The sequence below is a fragment of the Orcinus orca genome, chromosome 1, assembly GCF_937001465.1.
Source record: "Orcinus orca chromosome 1, mOrcOrc1.1, whole genome shotgun sequence".
Classification (NCBI taxonomy): Eukaryota; Metazoa; Chordata; class Mammalia; order Artiodactyla; family Delphinidae; genus Orcinus; species Orcinus orca.
In genome coordinates this window covers 80,753,526-80,765,832 of record NC_064559.1, presented here as the reverse complement: position 1 = coordinate 80,765,832, position 12,307 = coordinate 80,753,526, and positions in this window count along the sequence as shown.

Genomic DNA, 12,307 nt, shown 5'->3' with positions numbered 1-12,307 from the left:
CCACAACTTCTTTATCCATTTTTCGCTTTCTGTGATATTGAACTTGTACCGTAAACGAGGTTCTTGTAAACAGAGCCGTCCCAAACTTTGGGGTGGCTGTGTCTTTTTGATTTTAATTTCCCTAAGCTATAGGACCATAAGTGGAAGTGCCCTAGGCTCTGTTGCTTTGTTTCGTAGATGTTTCAGGAAACACCATACACTTCTCCAGAGTGGCTGTTGGCAATTTACATCCCACCCATCAGCATAACAAGGCTCCCAGTTCTCCATGGCCTGTCCTGCCTTTCTGGATTTTACACTTTTTTCACATGGCCCTTTTGACCAGGGGGCAGTGAGACTTCTTTGTAGTGCAGATTTCATTTGCAAGCTTGCTTGGTTGGCCAAAAAGGGCGTACGCATTTTGTCCTGAATATATTCAGGACAAAACGCATACGCCCTTTTTGGCCAAGTGCATCATTGTGGACGTTCTGCCTCTGTTCCTATGCTTTACATGCAGTTCCAGTCTACCTCCTGAAATCGGTTTCCTGCAATGCTGCCCCGCTTTCAAGTCCTCTTGGCAGCCTTACTTCAATATATTTTTGGACGATAGCTGTCATTTATAACTCTGCAGGTTTGTGAATGACAGTGCCCCTGAGCTCCTTTCTTCAACTCGCTTTCTTGTGAGCTGGCCGCAAAACCGCAGCATTGCTTAAGGCCCTAGTGTGGTTTTGGCACGGCATGCTGAGCCTTTGTTTAATTCCTCTTCCTGGTGGGATATGAGAGTTAAATTTGCCCCTATAGACACCTCCATCTAGTCTCTCATTGGTTCTCCCTATTCCTGTTCATCTTACGCAGAAATTGCAAACTGGGCCAAACAGGTTGTTAAAGGCACTGACTCTCCAAGTGGGTAGAGTGTTAGTAAAACGTCTGGAATGTTGCACCCGAGTACCAGGGGACGAAAACTGAGACACATTTGAACACGTTTCCCGATCACACGGTGGATCATGCTCTGGGTTCCACATGCATGTTTTAGCTGAAGGAAGAATCCCTTAAAGCTAGAGAGTTGAGACCCATGGAATGGGTACCATGCAATATGACTTCAAAGGGTCTGCATTCGCTCACTGTACCTCACGAATTCTATTACTGCTGCGCTTATGCCGCTGTACACATGCTTGATTCTCTTTTGGAGACATATAAATCCATAGGTTTTAAGATACTTACTAGTCAGGTATATTCTTAGGCGTTTAATATGGGGTGTTCAGTCCACTTCCTTGAGCAAGCAGTAGCTCTTGTCTATTACATATTTGGCTTATGGAATGGTATCTGTGCTCATTTCAATCTCTGCTTTTATGCAGGACCCAAACTCACCTTTCCCCTGAAGCAAGCATAAGTTGGTTTTCTACATTTGAGACCCTGTTCTGTTTTGTAATTCAGTTCCTGTGTAGCCAAGTTTACATTCCGTGTAGTAGTGATACCTTATGATTTTTCTTTTTCTGTGTGACTTATTTCACTTAGAATCATCATACCTGAATCCACTCATTATGCTGCTATGGGCCTGATGACATAGATTTCATTGCTGAGTGATATTGCATTGTACGTAAGTACCACAACTTCTTTATCCATTTTTCGCTTTCTGTGATGTTGAACTTGTACCGTAAATGAGGTTCTTGTAAACAGAGCCGTCCCAAACTTTGGGGTGGCTGTGTCTTTTTTATTTTAATTTCCCTAAACTATAGCACCATGAGCGGAAGTGACCTAGGCTTTGTTGCTTTGTTTTTTCGATGTTTCAGGAAACACCATACACTTCTCCAGAGTGGCTGTTGGCAATTTACATCCCGCCCATCAGCATGACAAGGCTCCCAGTTCTCCATGGCCTGTCCTGCCTTTCTGGATTTTACACATTTTTCAGATGGCCCTTTTGACCGGGGGGCAGTGAGACTTCATTGTAGTGCAGATTTCCTTTGCAAGCTTGCTTGGTTGCCCAAAAAGGGCGTATGTGTTTTTTACTGGAAAAAAACGCATACGCCCTTTTTGGCCAAGTGCATCATTGTGGACGTTCTGCCTCTTTTCCTATGCTTTACATGCAATTCCAGTCTACCTCGTGAAATCGGTTTCCTGCAATTCTGCCCCGCTTTCAAGTCCTCTTGGCAGCCTTACTTCAATATATTTTTGGACGATAGCTGTCATTTATAACTCTGCAGGTTTGTGAATGACAGTGCCCCTGAGCTCCTTTCTTCAACTCGATTTCTTGTGATCTGGCCGCAACACCGCAGGATTGCTTCAGGCCCTAGTGTGGTTCCGGTATGGCACGCTGAACCTTTGCTTAATTCCTCTTCCTGGTGGGAAATGAGAGTTAAATTTGCCCGTCTAGACACCTCCAGCTAGTCTCTCATGGGTTCTCCCTATTCCTGTTCATTTTCCGCTGAAATTGCAAACTGGCCAAACAGGAGGTTAAAGGCACTGACTCTCAAGGTGGGGAGAGTGTTAGTAAAGCGTCTGGAATGTTGCACTCGAGTACCAGGGGACGAAAACTGAGACACATTTGAACACGTTTCCCGATCACACGGTGGATCATACTCTGGGTTCCACATGCATGTTTTAGCTGAAGGAAGAATCCCTTAAACCTGGAGAGTTGAGACCCATGGAATGGGTACCATGCAATATGACTTCAAAGGGTCTGCATTTGCTCACCAAACCTCAGCAATCCTATCACTGCTGCGTTTATGCTGCTGTACACACGCTTGATTCTCTTTCGGAGACATATAAATCCATAGGTTTTAAGATTCTTACTAGTCAGGTATATTCTTAGGCGTTTAATATGGGGTGTTGAGTCCACTTCGTTGAGCAAGGAGTAGCTCTTGTCTACTACATATTTGGCTTATGGAACGGTATCTGTGCTAATTTCAATCTCTGGTTTTATGCAGCACCCAACTCACCTTTCCCCTTAAGCAAGCATAAGTTGGTTTTCTACATTTGAGACCCTGTTCTGTTTTGTAATTCAGTTCTTGTGTAGCCAAGTTTACATTCCGTGTAGTAGTGGTATCTTATGATGTTTCTTTTTCTGTGTGACTTATTTCACTTAGAATCATCGTACCTGAATCCACTCATTATGCTGCTACGGGCCTCATGACATAGATTTCATTGCTGAGTGATATTGCATTGTACGTAAGTACCACAACTTCTTTATCCATTTTCGCTTTCTGTGATATTGAACTTCTACCGTAAACGAGGTTCTTGTAAACAGAGCCGTCCCAAACTTTGGGGTGGCTGTGTCTTTTTGATTTTAATTTCCCTAAGCTATAGGACCATAAGTGGAAGTGCCCTAGGCTCTGTTGCTTTGTTTCGTAGATGGTTCAGGAAACACCATACACTTCTCCAGAGTGGCTGTTGGCAATTTACATCCCACCCATCAGCATAACAAGGCTCCCAGTTCTCCATGGCCTGTCCTGCCTTTCTGGATTTTACACTTTTTTCACATGGCCCTTTTGACCAGGGGGCAGTGAGACTTCTTTGTAGTGCAGATTTCATTTGCAAGCTTGCTTGGTTGGCCAAAAAGGGCGTACGCATTTTGTCCTGAATATATTCAGGACAAAACGCATACGCCCTTTTTGGCCAAGTGAATCATTGTGGACGTTCTGCCTCTGTTCCTATGCTTTACATGCAGTTCCAGTCTACCTCCTGAAATCGGTTTCCTGCAATGCTGCCCCGCTTTCAAGTCCTCTTGGCAGCCTTACTTCAATATATTTTTGGACGATAGCTGTCATTTATAACTCTGCAGGTTTGTGAATGACAGTGTCCCTGAGCTCCTTTCTTCAACTCGCTTTCTTGTGAGCTGGCCGCAACACCACAGGATTGCTTCAGGCCCTAGTGTGGTTTTGGCACGGCATGCTGAGCCTTTGTTTAATTCCTCTTCCTGGTGGGATATGAGAGTTAAATTTGCCCCTCTAGACACCTCCATCTAGTCTCTCATTGGTTCTCCCTATTCCTGTTCATCTTACGCAGAAATTGCAAACTGGGCCAAACAGGTTGTTAAAGGCACTGACTCTCCAAGTGGGTAGAGTGTTAGTAAAACGTCTGGAATGTTGCACCCGAGTACCAGGGGACGAAAACTGAGACACATTTGAACACGTTTCCCGATCACACGGTGGATCATGCTCTGGGTTCCACATGCATGTTTTAGCTGAAGGAAGAATCCCTTAAAGCTAGAGAGTTGAGACCCATGGAATGGGTACCATGCAATATGACTTCAAAGGGTCTGCATTCGCTCACTGTACCTCACGAATTCTATTACTGCTGCGCTTATGCCGCTGTACACATGCTTGATTCTCTTTTGGAGACATATAAATCCATAGGTTTTAAGGTACTTACTAGTCAGGTATATTCTTAGGCGTTTAATATGGGGTGTTCAGTCCACTTCCTTGAGCAAGCAGTAGCTCTTGTCTATTACATATTTGGCTTATGGAATGGTATCTGTGCTCATTTCAATCTCTGCTTTTATGCAGGACCCAAACTCACCTTTCCCCTGAAGCAAGCATAAGTTGGTTTTCTACATTTGAGACCCTGTTCTGTTTTGTAATTCAGTTCCTGTGTAGCCAAGTTTACATTCCGTGTAGTAGTGATACCTTATGATTTTTCTTTTTCTGTGTGACTTATTTCACTTAGAATCATCATACCTGAATCCACTCATTATGCTGCTATGGGCCTGATGACATAGATTTCATTGCTGAGTGATATTGCATTGTACGTAAGTACCACAACTTCTTTATCCATTTTTCGCTTTCTGTGATGTTGAACTTGTACCGTAAATGAGGTTCTTGTAAACAGAGAAGTCCCAAACTTTGGGGTGGCTGTGTCTTTTTGATTTTAATTTCCCTAAGCTATAGGACCATAAGTGGAAGTGCCCTAGGCTCTGTTGCTTTGTTTCGTAGATGTTTCAGGAAACACCATACACTTCTCCAGAGTGGCTGTTGGCAATTTACATCCCACCCATCAGCATAACAAGGCTCCCAGTTCTCCATGGCCTGTCCTGCCTTTCTGGATTTTACACTTTTTTCACATGGCCCTTTTGACCAGGGGGCAGTGAGACTTCTTTGTAGTGCAGATTTCATTTGCAAGCTTGCTTGGTTGGCCAAAAAGGGCGTACGCATTTTGTCCTGAATATATTCAGGACAAAACGCATACGCCCTTTTTGGCCAAGTGAATCATTGTGGACGTTCTGCCTCTGTTCCTATGCTTTACATGCAGTTCCAGTCTACCTCCTGAAATCGGTTTCCTGCAATGCTGCCCCGCTTTCAAGTCCTCTTGGCAGCCTTACTTCAATATATTTTTGGACGATAGCTGTCATTTATAACTCTGCAGGTTTGTGAATGACAGTGTCCCTGAGCTCCTTTCTTCAACTCGCTTTCTTGTGAGCTGGCCGCAACACCACAGGATTGCTTCAGGCCCCAGTGTGGTTTTGGCACGGCATGCTGAGCCTTTGTTTAATTCCTCTTCCTGGTGGGATATGAGAGTTAAATTTGCCCCTCTAGACACCTCCATCTAGTCTCTCATTGGTTCTCCCTATTCCTGTTCATCTTACGCAGAAATTGCAAACTGGGCCAAACAGGTTGTTAAAGGCACTGACTCTCCAAGTGGGTAGAGTGTTAGTAAAACGTCTGGAATGTTGCACCCGAGTACCAGGGGACGAAAACTGAGACACATTTGAACACGTTTCCCGATCACACGGTGGATCATGCTCTGGGTTCCACATGCATGTTTTAGCTGAAGGAAGAATCCCTTAAAGCTAGAGAGTTGAGACCCATGGAATGGGTACCATGCAATATGACTTCAAAGGGTCTGCATTCGCTCACTGTACCTCACGAATTCTATTACTGCTGCGCTTATGCCGCTGTACACATGCTTGATTCTCTTTTGGAGACATATAAATCCATAGGTTTTAAGGTACTTACTAGTCAGGTATATTCTTAGGCGTTTAATATGGGGTGTTCAGTCCACTTCCTTGAGCAAGCAGTAGCTCTTGTCTATTACATATTTGGCTTATGGAATGGTATCTGTGCTCATTTCAATCTCTGCTTTTATGCAGGACCCAAACTCACCTTTCCCCTGAAGCAAGCATAAGTTGGTTTTCTACATTTGAGACCCTGTTCTGTTTTGTAATTCAGTTCCTGTGTAGCCAAGTTTACATTCCGTGTAGTAGTGATACCTTATGATTTTTCTTTTTCTGTGTGACTTATTTCACTTAGAATCATCATACCTGAATCCACTCATTATGCTGCTATGGGCCTGATGACATAGATTTCATTGCTGAGTGATATTGCATTGTACGTAAGTACCACAACTTCTTTATCCATTTTTCGCTTTCTGTGATGTTGAACTTGTACCGTAAATGAGGTTCTTGTAAACAGAGCCGTCCCAAACTTTGGGGTGGCTGTGTCTTTTTTATTTTAATTTCCCTAAACTATAGCACCATGAGCGGAAGTGACCTAGGCTTTGTTGCTTTGTTTTTTCGATGTTTCAGGAAACACCATACACTTCTCCAGAGTGGCTGTTGGCAATTTACATCCCGCCCATCAGCATGACAAGGCTCCCAGTTCTCCATGGCCTGTCCTGCCTTTCTGGATTTTACACATTTTTCAGATGGCCCTTTTGACCGGGGGGCAGTGAGACTTCATTGTAGTGCAGATTTCCTTTGCAAGCTTGCTTGGTTGCCCAAAAAGGGCGTATGCGTTTTTTCCTGAATATATTCAGGAAAAAACGCATACGCCCTTTTTGGCCAAGTGCATCATTGTGGACGTTCTGCCTCTTTTCCTATGCTTTACATGCAATTCCAGTCTACCTCCTGAAATAGGTTTCCTGCAATTCTGCTCCACTTTCAAGTCCTCTTGGCAGCCTTACTTCAATATATTTTTGGACGATAGCTGTCATTTATAACTCTGCAGGTTTGTGAATGACAGTGCCCCTGAGCTCCTTTCTTCAACTCGCTTTCTTGTGAGCTGGCCGCAACACCGCAGTATTGCTTCAGTCCCTAGTGTGGTTCCGGCATGGTATGCTGAGCCTTTGGTTAATTCCTCTTCCTGGTGGGAAATGAGAGTTAAATTTGCCCGTCCAGACACCTCCAGCTAGTCTCTCATTGGATCTCCCTATTGCTGTTAATCTTCCGCAGAAATAGCAAACTGGGCCAAACAGGAGGTTAAAGGCACTGACTCTCCAAGTGGGGAGAGTGTTAGTAAAGCATCTGGAACGTTGCACCCAAGTACCAGGGGACGAAAACTGAGACACATTTGAACACGTATCCCGATCACACGGTGGATCATGCTCTGGGTTCCACATGAATGTTTTAGCAGAAGGAAGAATCCCTTAAACCTGGAGAGTTGAGACCCATGGAATGGGTACCATGCAATATGACTTCAAAGGGTCTGCATTTGCTCACCGAACCTCACCAATCCTATCACTGCTGCGTTTATGCCGCTGTACACACGCTTGATTCTCTTTCGGAGACATACAAATCCATAGGTTTTAAAATTCTTACTAGTCATGTATATTCTTAGGCGTTTAATATGGGGTGTTGAGTCCACTTCGTTGAGCAAGGAGTAGCTCTTGTCTATTACATATTTGGCTTACGGAACGGTATCTGTGCTAATTTCAATCTCTGGTTTCATGCAGCACCCCAACTCACCTTTCCCCTTAAGCAAGCATAAGTTGGTTTTCTACATTTGAGATCCTGTTCTGTTTTGTAATTCAGTTCCTGTGTAGCCAAGTTTACATTCCGTGTAGTAGTGATATCTTATTATGTTTCTTATTCTCTGTGAATTATTTCACTTAGAATCATCGTACCTGAATCCACTCATTATGCTGCTACGGGCCTGATGACATAGATTTCATTGCTGAGTGATATTGCATTGTACGTAAGTACCACAACTTCTTTATCCATTTTTCGCTTTCTGTGATATTGAACTTGTACCGTAAACGAGGTTCTTGTAAACAGAGCTGTCCCAAACGTTGGGGTGGCTGTGTCTTTTTGATTTTAATTTCTGTAAGCTATAGGACCATAAGTGGAAGTGCCCTAGGCTCTGTTGTTTTGTTTTTTAGATATTTCAGGAAACACCATACACTTCTCCAGAGTGGCTGTTGGCGATTTACATCCCGCCCATCAGCATAACAAGGCTCCCAGTTCTCCATGGCCTGTCCTGCCTTTCTGGGTTTTACAGTTTTTTCAGATGGCCCTTTTGCCCGGGGGGCAGTGAGACTTCATTGTAGTGCAGATTTCCTTTGCAAGCTTGCTTGGTTGGCCTAAAAGTGCGTATGCGTTTTTTCCTGAATATATTCAGGAAAAAACGCATCCGCCCTTTTTGGCCAAGTGCATCATTGTGGACGTTCTGCCTCTTTTCCTATGCTTTACATGCAATTCCAGTCTACCTCCTGAAATCGGTTTCCTGCAATTCTGCCCCGCTTTCAAGTCCTCTTGGCAGCCTTACTTCAATATATTTTTGGACGATAGCTGTCATTTATAACTCTGCAGGTTTGTGAATTACAGTGCCCCTGAGCTCCTTTCTTCAACTCGCTTTCTTGTGAGCTGGCCGCAACACCTCAGGATTGCTTCAGGCCCTAGTGTGTTTCCGGCATGGCATTTTTCAGTGATAGATATTTTCAACTCTGCAGTTTCGTGAATTTTACTGCCCCTGAGTTCCATTGTTCAACTTGTGTTTATGGGAACTGGCCACAAAGCAGTGGGATTTCCTCAAGCCCTATACTGTTTCCATGGGCAACCCTAGCCTTTGGTCAATTCGTCTTCCTGATTGGAAATTAGAGTGACATGTGCCTGTCTGAACACCTAGGACTTTTCTCTCATTGTTCCTCATCCTTCCACTTCATCCTCTGGACAAATTCCAAACTGTACACAACAGGATGTTGACAGTGCTGACATCTCCAAGTGGGGAGACTGTTAGTAAAGACGCTGGAGGGGTGAACCCGAGCACCAGGAGATGAGGAGATGAGATGTCTTTTCCAAACTCTTCCCGATCAGATGGTATACCATCCTCTGGATGTGACAGACATGTTTTAGCAGTAGGAAGAGTCCCATTCATGTAAGGAGAACACCAGGGCTTTTTCAAAATCAGTGTCTCCCCGAAACCCAAACTGGGGAGTTTTTTAAGCTACGGCTACACATATGTTCATTAAGGGCCTTGGGAAGTAGGCAGAGTCCAAACTTTAGATGATTGAAGTCTTCAGGGTCAGAAGCACTCACCACCGGCTTCCCTTAGGTTACACTTTAACTGTCATTGATTGATGATGTCAATAAAAATATCTATTCTTTTTCTGATTATTTCCCCTTATAGGTTATTGTAAAATATTGAGTGTAGTTCCCTGTGCTATACAGTAGTTCCTTGTCGATGATCTATTTTATACATAGCAGTGTGTATGTGTTAATTCCAAACTGTTAATTTATCCCTCCTTCCACCTTTCCCCTTTGATAATAATAAATTATAAGATTTTCTACTTCTCAGAAATGGGGGAGCTGAAAGAGAGGTATCATTTTCAATGGAAAAACATTTAAAACAAGATTGAAGCTTTAACCAAGATTATTAGATGTACATCCTTGGAAAGAAATCACTTCATTTCTCTAATATTGACCTGACAAATAAGACAAACCTTTTCACTGAACTTGCTTATAATAAAGTGATGGAAATATCAAATGGAAGTGTTAGAAACATCTTATTTTACCCGAGCCTTATAAACTGTTCTATGTTAACTACAGTTTGGCTCACACATCTGTTCATTGAAGTTACAATAGTCTCAATTTCTGTTACTGATCCTCCAGAGTGGACCCCAACAAGGGTCCCCCTGCCCAGTGTCATTGGGGCCAACAGATCGAGACTGAGTTTGGTTCCCAAGCAAAGGAAACTTTATATTTTGATCAGAGAATGGAGAGGTGAGAGCATGCACTACCCCGTGGGCTGTGGGCTGGGCTGCTGTGTAGAGATCCTGTCAGAGTCAGTGGGAGGGAGGGGGCGGAGCTCTGGAGGGCCGGGTTGGCTGCAGCTCAGGCTCTATATCTCGGAGTCTGCACTGGGCCCCAGGAGCTGAGGTGTCGACCCAGCCATTCTGCACTAGGAAATCTGGTCTGAAGTGCCGGGTGTGGAACCTCTGCATGCGGGACCCTAGGAGCACGTGAAATTAGACAAAGCACAAAGGATAAAAAAGGTCAGACTTGACTTTATTGCCCAGATTCTATTTTTATCTCCCAGGGATTTTTAATGGGCTTTGCTGGGGACAAACCCCTCCTCTGCCTTTTGTCCCGTTCCTCATTCTTGGAGTGCTGAGGGTGCAGACCTTTCTTCTGTAACTGCTGAGTGCTGAGTTGGGAGCCCTCATACCAGGGGACGAGGGTCAGAACTTCTCCCCAGCAGCCTCCAGGTGACGTTGATTGGCCCCAGGACCCCTGCCTCCCTGCTCGTCCGCCTGAGCACCAGCATTGGAAGTGTTATAGATTCTGATGACCTTTAAGGGTCCAGGAAAGAGATGTGCAGAGACGCTGTGGGGGCCGATTTCACCCCGCCCCACATTTGTTCGGCCACCTTAGGCTGACCGTTTCTGCCAGCCTAGATGCTCTGACCAGTAGTCTGCTCTTTCTTCAATTAGGCCCCTGAATTAACGTAAAAACAGCACCAGGTGTCAGAGCCCTGCCCGCTCAACTCCCAGACAGTCCAGGGTCAGTGGTGATCAAGGACCATGATGGCCACTGAGTCAACAGCCTTTTGAAGTAAACAAGAGTCCAGCCGGTCTTATTGGCCACCATCATCACGGTGTCTGTAGGCTTTTCTATGGTGACAGTGTGATATACAGTTCCCCCGCCAAGATTATTAGCAGTAAGTCCTGCAAGCAGTAGTCTACTCCTTCGGGACACACTATTGTTGTTTTATGAGAGAAACTCCAGGTCAAGTGATGTTCACACGAGTCGTCATGGTGCCCTGTTGCCCCCGGTTATCTCTTTGGATGTTGGAGTTGGAGGGCCTCCTCACTCGAGGTCGGTGTGCCCACGGAGCGAACCCTGCAACTTCAGGGCATGGTTGGTGATTAGGATCACCACGTGGGGTCCTTTCCCCTTAGGAGGGAGGTGGCCTTTTGGGCTGCTGATTTCCAGGTTTTTAGATACTGCCAGTATCTTGGCCAGATGTGGCAGTGGGCCAAGCCCCTTGGTGACTGTAGTTTATCCTACCTGGATGGCATTCTTGCGTTGTTCCATTTCAAGTGGTCCCAGTTTTTGCACTAATTCTCCAATGGCGATTCACCTTTCACCGGGAATGGAAAGGTCAAAGGGTTTAGCTCAATTAGGGAGTTCCAGGGCAAGGGTCTGAATTGACTGCTCTTTCCATTCTTGAAAGGCCACTTCTGGATTCTGTTCAAAAGGATCATCATCTTTTCATTTCAGTGTTTCATATAGAGGCCCAGCTAGTAGACTGTAGTTAGGGATCCAGAAGCAGCAAACCCTGGCCTCCCCAGGAACCCCTAAGCTGTCTTCTAGTTTTAGAAAGGGGTAAGGCTGCAAATGGTTTCTTCCCTTTCCTGGGATGGGCTTCTCTGACCTTGTGTGAGAATGAAGCCCAGGCAGGTCACCGCAGTCTGTGATATTTGAGCTTTTTCTTGGACAACTTCTATCCTTTATTGGCTTGGTAGTTCAGAGGCCTCCTTAGTAGGGCTGGCGATCAGAATGTCATCTGCATATTGAAGGAGGGTTTCCTTTTCCAGAGGTAGAACATTTCGGTCTTTAGCTAAGCTTTCCCCAAAGATGGTGTGGGAATTTTTGAACCCTTGGGGCAAGACGGCCCGGAAGTATTGTTTTAGTTGTATGTTGTGTCCTGCCACTCACAAGCCAAAATTTCTTGTGACTCTGGGACTAATGGAATACAAAAGAAGGCATCATTGAAGACTAATACAGAATACCATGTCCTGGTGGTTGGTAGAATGACCAGCAGGGTGTAGGAATCAGGAGCACCTGGAGGTATATCCTCGGTGGCTTCACTGACTGTCCTGACATACTTTACCAGGTCCCCAGCAGCCCATGGGGCTCTCGTGGTCAGGCCAATCCCAGGATATGGAGCTCTCCTGGGCAGGTACCCCACCCCCAACCCAGCCCACGGGGCTCTCATAGTCAGGCCCCTCCCAGGATACAGAGCTACCCTTGCAGGTACCGTGGCAGGGCTGGGCACACAGGAACCGTACACATAGCCCTCATTGAAGAGCACCCCCAGCTCACCTGTCGCTCAGAGCTGACACAGAGCACCTCAGAGCAGGACTTGAACTAACAAACAGCAGCTCCGACAGGTCTGTGACC